Below are 12,438 nucleotides of genomic sequence, written 5' to 3'. Positions count from 1 at the left end.
AGGGGAGAAGCAGATCAAATGTTATAGAGAGTCAGAAAAGAGAGGTGTTCATTTGGACTGTGAGAAAAAGGAAAGGCTCGACATCAAGTAACCCTGAAGAGAGCTTTAAGAATAATGTGGGCTTGAGGATTGCCAAGCTGAAATGCGTTCCAGGTGGGCACTGGGACCCACACAGCATCAGGTCTAGGGGAGGACGGGTGCAGTTTGGCTGGAGGGAACAGCTGGAGAAAAAGCTTGGACAAGTTGTCCTCCTATTTCAGACTGCTTTGGACCAAGGTGGTGGCAGCAAAAATCAGAGTGCAGGTATGTGTGAGAGACATTTCAGAGAGAGGACTACTGGGATAGCAAGGTGTCAAAGGCAAGGCTGAAGATTAGGTGCTGTTTTTGAGAGGATGCTGATGCCAAAACAGAAATAGAGGCATAGGAGGAAGGACCTTCTCCTAAAATCTTTCCATCTGGACCACAGACGCAAAGTAAAAGGGAAAAACTAAGATTGATTCTGTGACAAATAATGAACACATCCCCATTTTCCCAGCAGCAGGTTTGGGGACCTAGTTTTCTTGATCCTCTATTTGCTTGGGCTATGATTGTGATTTGTGTGATCTCAGAGACTCTTGGAAAAGAAAAGAAGAAGACAGTAGATGTAAGGCTGATCTCTTTAAGATGGAGGAGACTAAGATGTGCAGAATAAATTGATTATATTACAAAGACTTTCAAAGGTTTACAGAAGAACTTTTCAAAACTCATTTGAGGTAAGAGCCACAAATAACCACCTGCTCCAGCTCTGTTCAGTTCCTCCTCTCAAAACTGAATCGAAATACAATCTGGCTTCTCTGACTGGAAACTTCTTCCGGTATTTTCCTTAATGGAGCACAGAGGCAGAGGAGGTGAGGAGAAGGTCACTACTTTGAAGGTCTATGAAGCTTAAAATGTTCTGGCTACAGACTCCAGCTGAACCAATTTTGTTTTCCATGGTGAAGTCTAACCAAACAAAGTCTTGAGAATGTGCCCAAGGAGCTTGTATTGAATATTTGCATTTTAGAAGGCAAAGAAGCAGGAGAATTTGTTATTTTGGCAAAGAGCACATTGTGAGCAAGGTGTTTCTTCACCCTTCCTAGCGTTCTCAGAAGTGTTGAAAATAGTTAGAGGCAAACACAAATGTTGGAAAGAAGAGTTCAGGGGAGAGATTCTTGCAGCTGACATTTTTCAGAGACCTCAGCCGAAAGTTTGGGAAGCACACTTTGAGGAGAGATGGCATGTTTGCTAATGAATATGAATAGCATTTCCTTATGGACCATATATTTTCCAGCAGGAAATGGATAATCTACTATGACACTTCAGTGGGTTGGAACAACTTAGATAAATCAAATACAAGTTTCCTAGTTTCTTTTTCAAATGAAAGATAAATGCCTTAATGGATTAGCAATCATGAAATATATAAGTATTTATAATACAGTGCTGCTTTATAAAACCATCTGCCAAAGAATGGTATTTATTCAGCCACTGATATGAGAACAGATTTTTTTCCACATTATGCAGGGAGGAAATACATCCTAGTGTTAACAAGCGTGCACTTTGTATTGATCCAGCCCAAGTTCTAAAAAAATTCTTTAGTTGACTGGCTGTGTAATTTTGATAATGTTACTTAACCCCACTTTTTTTTGTTGATAAAATGGTACAATAATAATCATACTTTTTAAAGTCATTTAGTCTATCAAACAAGGTAATACATGGAAAACATTCCGACCAAATGCCTAACACATGTAAGTACTCAATAAATAATAGCTGTTATCATCATTCCACTGGTCAAAATTGGCCTCACACACAATGAGTTTCAAAGTATTTGGAACATTTGAACTGAATGCTTTTAAAGGCATGCTGAGGGACTAGGTTAATGAGTCTTTCCTCTGGTCCAGGCGAATAGGTCTCTGTATTAAAATTGAGGCATATAATCGGTCTCCATAGGCTAGGTTATGCTGTAGTAACAAACAATTCCCAAATAACATTGGCTTAAAATAACACGCATATATTACTTGCTCATACTACATGTCTATCTCGGGTTGCAAGGGCCCCAGGCTTGTGGAGGAATCATCTCATACACTGCCAAATTGTCATACCAGAGAGACCTAGAGGGTCTTAAATCAGTAACTGAGTATTCAGGCCTGCAGATAGCATACACATCCCTTCCATTCATAGTTTGTTGGCTGATCACATGGCCTTCCCCAACATCAAAAGGGTCAGGACATATAACACTACCATGTTTCCAGAAGGCGGAAATTGGAAATTTGATGGACAACACTGATGACTACCACAAGGCCACAGACAGTTAAAAATATACTTTTATCTTATAGGTAATGGCACTTGAGGCACTCTTTATTGAGTTACAAAATAATAAATTAAAGTTTGTTACAGCAGTAGTGATAAATGGTGCCTCTGAACTCTGGGTGAGACTGGAGTGACCCATCCAAATTGGTGGTACAAACCACATGCTGCCTTGCGTTTCTGAGATGCCTGACCACTATGCAGTACCATAGATCCAGTTCTTTGGTTAAAGATGTCCAAAGCCATTTTTATTCTCTATGGCTTTTTTCCACCATTCCATACTAGTTTAAATGGTTTTATCTGTTTTCATCTCACATCGAATGGGTTTAATGTGTTCTAACTGTATGGCTCCATTTGGCGCCTTGGATGCTATGGCTGAGAGGCGCCATATAAAAAATATTGTTATTGTTATGATGATGAATTCAAGCACTGGAGGGGAAATTGTGAAATAACTTAGTAGTGGAGCTATCATTATTTTCAACAAAATGAAGTTTGGCTTCTTATTACACTAGTAAGCCTTGAAGATTAAGTGGTGTCTACAGCATGTATCTTAGCAATGGGCCAAAGAAGTCAAAATAAAAACGTTTGATATAGCATTTCCTATATTATAAAACAGATGTTTGCTTTTAAGTGTTCTTGATATTTTTAAAAGTTGACACCCATATCAGACATTAAAAAAAAACAAATGAAAAGACTTACACACTTAGTTTTAATTTTATTCATTCTTGCTGCCATTGTGATCAGACAGACCAGCTATATTAATTAATTTAACCCTTAGTGTTGATCATGTGCCAGTTAGCTGTGATGTTGAGCAATAGGTTGTTTCATTGCTTTAGAAATGCATCATCAAGATGGGAGGTGCATGGAGTTCTGGAAAAAAAAGGACTATTTAGGTCCCTTCCCTAGTGATGATATGATACTATGTTGTCATTACTTGAATATTCATTATGGTTTCCCACATCTTTCTGGCTACCTCTGTTTCCTGCAACTGTTTACATTATTAAGTTGGTCTGGATTATAGAAATGTAGCTTGAATTCTGTATATAGTTAGAGTAGCTTGGGATGTCTGCATAGATTGGGTAGATTCCCTTTTCAGCCTAAGAGAATCATGGAAGGTTTCTAAAAGGAGATGAGACAAAATAGTCAGGGACTTGTTACTAAAGGGCCTCAAACCACAGATGGAAAACACTACAGGGCTAGTCTGAGGAATTCTCTGGCAAACCAAGAACTGGGCCCTCCCTGTGCCTTGAACCAGATAAACTTTCCACAGAGAACACAGTAAAGGCTTCATTCCTTTTGGGGTGGGTAGAGAGGAAGGCTTTGGAGAGCATCGCCTGACTCAGAAACATGAGAAATTGGAATATATTGATGGTGCTGTGATTCCAGGACTTTCTACAGGGAAATACGTGCCATAGGACAAATTAATTTGAAGAGACGAGGTAGTAATGAGTACACATTACATAAGAAATTCTGTAGAACTGTGATCTAAAAAGACGGAGAGAACAGACTGGTCAGAAGATGAATACTGAATCTGTCCTTGGCATGTTCTACTCCACAACTCCCGAGTTCAGTTTTAAACTTAGATAATTCTCTCTTCTTTTGCTGCCTTCCTTTCACTGGGCAGCAGTGTGGCCCATTGGCAAAGATTCGGGATTTGGAGTAAGAGTGTCTGGGTGTGAATCCTGGCTCTGCGCCTTATTGACTCTGTGACTCTGAGGAAGTGACTTCCCCTCTATATCTCTCAGTTTCCCCCATTTGTAAAATGGGGATGAAAATAGTACCTTCTGGCCTTATCCTAAGGGTGAAAAATCAAATGTGTAAAGCAAATATAATAGTGTCTGGCACATAGTAAGTATTTGTTACGTGAGTAAAATAAGTCCCATGCTTTCAAAGTTCCTTTTAGTATAACTAGTTAAAATTCAAGAGAGTATAAAATTAATTTCTGGTGTGTGTTTGGATGCTGTTGGAGACAATAAGTATGTACTTATCAGATGTGTGGCTTGGGTAACCATCTAACCTCCATTAGCCTCCCTTTTGTTGCCTGTAGGAAGAGGAAACTGTCTCAGGGGGTTGTAATGAGGAATAAACAAAATAAACATTTGAAAACTGGTTGTTATGTAATACGTGCTTAAGAAATGGTTGACTACTTCTTCCTCTTTCCCTTTATTTTAAATAATCTTATCCTCGACTGTTAAGGATTTTTAAAAGTTAAAACTTTTATCCCCCACTTGCTGTCAACAAATCTAAAATGCAGCTACCTTGTCCATGTTCTGAGAACTCTAGATTGGAAATTAGCAGGTGACCAAGACTCTGCTTGAGGACTGGAGGTTGCTAAGGTGAGCACTGCTGCAGAGAAGGAAAGATCACGACAGCAGCCAGCATGTATTGAGCACTCACTGTGTGCCTGATACTGTTCTAAGGAGTTTTTTTAAATCTTCACCACTTTATATGGTAGGTACCACTATCATCCCCATTTTACAGAGAAAGAGACTGAGGCTCAGATGATTAAGTAAATTACCTGAGGAGATACAGTCAATAGAGGGCAGCTCCAGGATGTGAACCTAGACACTCTGGTTTCAGAACCCACTCTTAACCACCTTGCTATATCACTTCTGGAAAGCAGTGACCATGAAGTCAGCAGATCTATACCTGCATCTGTTGTATGCTCTTGTGCATATTATCTAACCTCTCTGAGCTCCGTGTTCCTCTTTTGTGATATAGGAATAAAATACATTAGTAAATGCAAAACCTGTCTAAGGTTGTTATGAGGATTGAATTAGATCACCTAGCCCCAGGCCTTACATACAGGAAGGACTCCCTAAGTAGTAGTTTCACATGTTATCAGGTATGACTTAGAGACTGTGATAGGATTCTTCCTCAGCTACCTTTGTGTTTTGTCAGCCTCCAGCTCTTGAACTCTAGTTTCCCTGGTGTTTATCAGTTCAGCCTTCCAGGAATGGGCATATGCAGAAGTTGAAACAAAAGGCATTGTCACTTTCCTAGGGGCTGGCCCAGTGGCGTAGTGGTTAAGTTTGCATGCTCCGCTTTGGCAACCCAGTGTTCACAGGTTCAGATCCCGGGCGCAGACCTATGCACTGCTTATCAAGCCATGCTGTGGCAGCGTCCCATATAAAGTAGAGGAAGATGGGTATGGATGTTATTCTAGGGCCAATCTTCCTCAGCAAAAAGAGGAGGATTGGCAACAGATGTTAGCTCAGGGCTAACCTTCCTCACCAAAAAAAAAAAAAAAAAAGGCATTGTCACTTTCCTAGAATCATACAGAGTGTCCCTCAGGGAACCACATTTACATACAGTCCTCACTTAAGAGATAGGTATAGCCTACAAACCACACCACCCAACTCCCTTCCTTGTGAGGGACGAAGGAGACTCAGGGCTTTGACCACCAACCCTTAGACGAGGTAGGCCCATCGCAAGGACAGCCCTTGGGGTTCCAGGTTTGGTACCAGTCGATGTGCTAGAAATTGCTGTGGTGTGCATTTGTTTCAGGGTTTTCCAGTTTGATTGCCTTTGTGAAGGCAGAGGAAAAACACCCTACATTAGTTTATCCCGAAGTGGCTATGCCTCTGTCTAAGAGAACTCTGGGCTTCTTTCTCTGCCTCTTTCTGTGGGGCACAAAATTCACGGTTCTTTCAAAATTAAAACTGCTCTTATTTCTACCCTCAAGTCAATGGAGATTTGTCTAAGGCCAAGAATATGGGATCTCTTTTAAAGAAATGAATTTATCTCCAAAATTATGAGCTATAGAGATTAATTTTTCATTCTTTTAATTTGCTTCTTGTGGACACAAAACATTTTTGATGCAATGGATTTTGATACAGAGCATAGATAGTAGAGAAAAGGCTACCTAAACAACTTCTTTAAAACCTCAGCATCAGGGATGTTGGAATAAATACAATTGCCTTGAAAATATATTGTTTTGGAATAAGGACATTTAGATGGTAAATGACTTCTAAATTTTATATATCTTGGCCAAAACTCTTCCATGAATTCCAGACTTGCATAGGTAAAGGCCCACTGACATCTCTCCTTGGATATCTCTTGGGCACCTCAAACAGCATGTCCAAAAAAGTATTTGACTTCCACTTCCACCCAACTTTGTCCATGTAATCTATTCAGTCTTCCCCATCTGGTAAATGGCCCCACTGGTTGTTCAACCCAGAAACACAGGATTCTCCTTGATCCTTCTCTTTCCCTCCCCAACTACCTTGGCCCGTGTAATCCATCAGCAAGCCCTCTCATTCTATCACCAGAATAGCTCTCAAACACATCCACTTTTCTCAAACTCTACAGGCACCATCCTAGTCCAGACCACCATCATCTCTTCTGATCTATCCATAACAACCTCTGATCTTGTCTCATCATATTCTCTGCCTGGCAACAAGAGTATTCTGTCATAAGTCTTGTCACTGCTCTTAAAGCTCCAGTGGCTTCCCACTGAACTCAGAATAAGATCCAACTTCACTACTATAGCCTCTAAATCCCTGTGCATTCTCGTCTCTGTCTCTCCCTCCAACTTCATCTAGAACCTCTCTTCACCCACAAAATTATGTTCTAGACCCACACTGGATCTTTTTTTAGTTCTTTGAACATCAAGCCTGTTCATGCTGCCTGGAATCTTCTTTCCTCCACTAGTTGGATTGATAGCTCAGTTTAAGGCTCAGCTTAAGGATCACCTACTCAGTTTGGCCTCATTACACAGCCCATTTAGAATAGTTCTCACCACCACCACGGCTCCTCCCCTCTGTGCCTACAATATTGTCCTCTTTTCAGCTAGATTTTCAACAATTTAATAATTTCTAACAAATTTTAACTATTTATTTGTTTACTTATTTGTTTATTGTCTGTATTCCAAATCAGAATATAAATTCCATGAGAGTAGGGTCCGGGTATGTTTTGTTTAGTAATATATATCTAGATCACACAGCCCAGATCTTGACACAAGGATAGATACTCAAAAATTAAATTTAGAATATATTAGTGGATAAATGAATTCGTTTAAATGACATAAACAGTATTTATTCAAATGTCTTTAATTGTTAACAATCATTAGTTCAACAAATTTCTATTGAATGACAGAGCATGGATCATGGAGTCTGACATATAGGAGATCTTGTCCTGATTCTATCACTTACTTAGCTGGGTAACCTTAGACAAACTAACTAGCCCTTTAAAAGGCCTCAGTTTTCTCATCTGTAAAATGAGAGTTATAATGGTCTCTGTTTTATAAGTTGAAAAGTCCAATGAGATAATGCAAATAAAAAGCATAGTCTACAATCATCACAAGTGTTTAAGAAAGGATACTTGCCATTGTCTTCATTTTGTAGGACCTTGAAAGGCATTGAGGGCCCATTAGCAAACCCAATTGGCATTTTCCTGCCCCTATAGGGATGCAGACAACTAAATAAATAATTTAATGCACTATGCTAAGTGCCCTTATAGAGGATGCACAGGTAATATGTGTTACTTGAATGTTTTTGGCATCAAGGTCAAATGGATTTTCTTTGTGTATATTCCATCAATTACTTAAAATCTTGCCACATTGTAATTTGCATCATTTTTGGATCTTGATTTTCTTGTGCAAATTTTGTTTTTTCTAGAGTTTCTAATTATTTTTTCCTTACATAAAGTAATTTTATCTCATTATTAAATTTTTCCAGCCTTTCAGTTATACTAATTATACAATTAAGGCTCTTTTTGTCTCCTTAGACTCCCCTTTTGAAGACGTATGTCCTCCTCCATCTCTACCTTGTTGACTCTCCAGGTCCAAGCTGTCATCCTGGGACCTTACTTCCCTGCACTCCTTGGTTTGTCCTCACTGTGTACCAAAATTTTCTTCTTCTTTCATTTACTCCAATGTTTTACTGGCGTGAGCTTCAAGAAACTTACTTACTAAACTTATTTAATCTTTGAAAGTTTGAAAATGCCTTCATTTTGATTAATCATTTGACTGGATATACAATTCTAGGTTTAATGTCATTTCATGTAGAAATTTGAAAGCAAACTTCACTTTTTTCTAGTTTCTGTTAGAAACTAGTGAGACTAGTCTACATTGAGATATTCAATTCTTCTGCTTTCAGTCCTAATTCTATACAAGATCTGTCTCTCTCATAACCACTGATTTTTTTTTTCTTTTTGTGAGGAAGATCAGCCCTGAGCTAACATCCATGCCAATCCTCCTCTTTTTTTGCTGAGGAAGACTGGCCCTGAGCTAACATCTATTGCCAATCCTCCTCCCTTTTTTTTTTTTCCTTTTGCTCCCCAAAGCCTCAGTAGGTAGTTGTATGTCATAGTTGCACATCTTTCTAGTTGCTGTATGTGGGACGCGGCCTCAGCATGGCCGGACAAGCTGTGCGTTGGTGCACGCCCGGGATCCGAACCCCGGGCTGCCAGTAGCGGAGAGCACACACTTAATAGCTAAGCCACGGGGCTGGCCCCTCATAACCACTGATTTTAAGATCAGAGGCTCTTGTGGGGTGAAATGGATCAATTGGCATCTACTTCCTCTTAGTCTCCATATAGAATATTCTGGGCTTCAGCTTTCTCTACTTTTACCCATAAACATGATCCCATCCATGTCATTCTTAAATTTCTTAAAATATATCTTTCATAGTGATACTCCCTCCCAATCTTTTCACTCATATGAAGTTTTATGTTTGTTTAACTTCTATACTTTTATTTCAGGGGTATTTCAGGAGAGAGTGAAGGCAATGTATATGTTCAAAGCTCCAAAATATACAACTTGAAATTACTGTATAGTTTGCCATCATTTAGGTATACTGTAATTTATCTAACCAGTGCCCAAGTTTTGGACATTTTTTCCTAACTTTTTTCAATGTTATAGCTATTTAACCTCTTTATCTGGAAGGAAGAGGTCGGAGATAAGCCTATGGGGGCAATACATGAGGGAATGAATTGCTAGACACCTAAGCCTAACAAGGTAACCTGTGGAAGCTAAGAGCAGATGGAAAAGATTTTTTTTTAAAAAGTACAAAATCCCACACGAAGAACCCTCACATCCTATAAGTTAGACAGCCATGTGAGAAGGAGAGAGGTATTAAGAATATTAAGTAGATCTGGAAATTTGCATAGATCCTTGCCTATAAAATTTGTTGACATTCCTGATAACGTCCATAGAAAAAATTTTAAAGCAGGATTTCTCTATCTAAGTGTGTGGACACTTTTAAAAATCCTGATATTTAGTTGACAAATTTCCTTCCAGAAGGATTATACCAATTTATATCTCACCAGTCACCAACCTCTTAAAAACAAACCAAAATAGCCACAAAATTTGCTAGTTTTAGAACAAAATTATATCTTATTATTATCTTCATAGGCATTTCTTTGATTACTACTGATATTGAATATTGCCCATATTATATTACTCAAATGCTCAAACCAATCATTGATAGGTGTTGTCAACCTCATTTTAGACTGAGGCTCAGGGACTTTAAGAATTCTCAAGATCACACAGCTTGCAAGTGTTCGAAAGCATATGTGAACATAGACGTTACTTTGCCAAAAAGTAATTTAAGAACGTGTGACTTATCTGCTCATCTTTTTTTAATGGAAGATCAGATTATTCATCTTTCTTGACCTTAGACATAAATAATTATGTCAAACATGTTTTACTTCTTGAAACAAATGTATTTTAAGAACCCTTTATTCTTTTTGTGTAAAGAGTGGGAGAGGTGTCCCTGGTACATAGGATTGTTGCACAATGTTGCAAAAACAGGAGATTTCAATTGACTCAAAAGAACTTAGCTTTGTCTGGAATCTGGATATCACTGTATTTGTCCCATGGCATACATATATATATAATATTTTTATATAATATATTTTATATTACATAATATATATTATAATATAATATAGTATATAGATTTTATATTTTCAAGTAACAGCAAATTTTCATTTTTTAATAAACCACATGGCAAAACAATACTTTATTTAAGAAATGTGTAAGAAATTACAATTTGAAAATTGCCAAATACAGTATATATACATATATTGTGCTTTGATCTTAAATTACATGGACAAACCCCAGCTTCAAAATCTTTCTAAAATCAATCATATGCAAAATACCTGGTTTTTGAGGGGGCATATGGAAAAGTATATACAATTTCTTGAACTGTGATATGGCTTATTTAATAACATGTATTTATTTAGGGAAGCATATGCTTTCCAAATATACGATATTTTTCAGGTGTCTTTATCCTAGCAAGTCTAAAAAATTGCCCAGTAATACCATTCTACCAACCTAAATTCTTTAAGATTTTTTGTGCAATGTGTTAAATATCCTTCATCTTAAACTGGTAGCATAGTCTTCAGTGTAGATCTGGAAACTGCCAGGAAAGTATGGTGAATAGTGGGAGTGACACAGTTGAACTGCCCTTTAGTATGGCTGAACCTGAAGAATTCCCTCATACCATCACTGCATGGAGGTTAAAAGTCCAGATTCTTAGTACTAATATGTGCTACAATGTGGATGAATCTCACAAACATTATGCTAAGTGAAAGAAGCCAGACACAAAAGGTACATATTGTATGATTCCATTTATATGCAATATCCAGAATAAATAAATCCATAGAGACAGAAAGTAGGTTAGTGGTTGCCAGGGTTTGGGGAAAGGGGGGAGTTGAAAAAAACTATTTAATGGATAGAGGGTTTTACTTTGGAGTGATGGAAATGTTTTGGAACTAGGTAGCGGAGGTGGTTGCACAGCATTGCAAATGTACTAAATGCCACTGAATTACCCACTTCAAAATGGTTAATTTTATGTTATGTGAATTTCACCTCAACAAATTATTAGTTTTTTAAAAGTCCAAGTTCTTGAACCCAACAGACATGGACTTGGAAACTGACTGTCACTTCCTAGTTGTGTGACATTGGGCAAGTTGTTGTAATTTCCTAACCTGAACCCTAACTCTAGCCCTTTTGCCTTAAACCTCCTTTACCTTCCATGTCCATACAGTTGGGAGGACTGTTTGAGATGATGAACGTGAAGCCTTTAGCACAGTGACTGACACATAAGTTCTCAGGAAATGGTAGCTACTACTGCTACTACTACTAGCAGCAGCGGCCATAGGAGGAGTAGTAGCTATGTTCCAACCCAGATTCTTGGTATATTCGAGTGACCCAGTTGGAAGTCTCCCTTCAGGTAATTCAGTTAGAACAAATCACATGACATTGACTTCAGGCATGTATTCCCTCAGTGGAGTCCTTCTTTTGAAAGACAAGTTTTAGATCAAAACTTGTTAATTAATGTCAAAATGGAACCGAGTCTGGGAGAGCAATGAGTAGAGATCACATCCCTAAAACATCAAATTATCAGCTTTCTCAGGAGAGTAGTGGACCCTGCCTCCCCGTGTGTGCTCCTTAACTGAAAAGGGACCAACTGTGAAAAAACAATCATGCCCTGGGGCATTTAAATGGAAGAGTGAGAAGAAAAAATGAATTTCACTGAGCTTCAGGGAAAGACAACTTTGGACATCAGTTGGCAGTTGCCGTGTATCTATAGCGGATGGTATGTGTCAGACAGAGGTGCAGCTCGGTTTTAGAAGGTCTCTGTCCTCCATCTCCATCAACAATGGCATCTACAACAGTACTTGCTATTAATAGAATTCTCCAAAGAGCTCAAAGCACATTTGTTGCTTTACTGACTGACGTTCTGTTACCCACATATGCTTTGGTTTTATTTATTCTTCCCATGGGCTCCCCACATCAAGAGGAGGCTGGAACAATTTTTAAGAGATAGAAATGCACTGTTTTGTAGTCTTCTTGTGACTATCTAATTTGTTTTCCTGAAGCCTAATCAAATAAGATGTAAAGGACAGCCAACATAAATATCATTTATTTAATCAGGCAACAAAGGTAAAATCTGTTGAAATAACATGTTCCCCAGTGTAGGTCCAGCTTGTCTATGGAAGAGTGGAAAGTAAGAAGAGGCTGCTAAGGTCAAGAAAAGTGCATGGCCTTCAATGTGAGACTGTTCAGATGGACTTGAATTTGCATCCTGGTGCTATTAATTATTAGCCATGTGACCTTAAGCAAAACCTTAGCTTTTTGGGCTTTAGTGTCCTTATGTGAAGAATGGA

General features: G+C 38.4%; 1 protein-coding gene across 1 annotated transcript in view; it reads left to right on the top strand.

The window, feature by feature from the left end:
* The window catches only part of SUGCT (succinyl-CoA:glutarate-CoA transferase), a 728,470-nt gene that overhangs the window by 713,577 nt on the left and 2,455 nt on the right, over window positions 1–12,438 (top strand). The window lies entirely within an intron of this gene.

Source organism: Diceros bicornis, chromosome 3 (genome assembly GCF_020826845.1).
Source record: "Diceros bicornis minor isolate mBicDic1 chromosome 3, mDicBic1.mat.cur, whole genome shotgun sequence".
Taxonomy (NCBI): Eukaryota; Metazoa; Chordata; class Mammalia; order Perissodactyla; family Rhinocerotidae; genus Diceros; species Diceros bicornis.
This window is presented reverse-complemented; position numbering and strand designations above follow the sequence as displayed.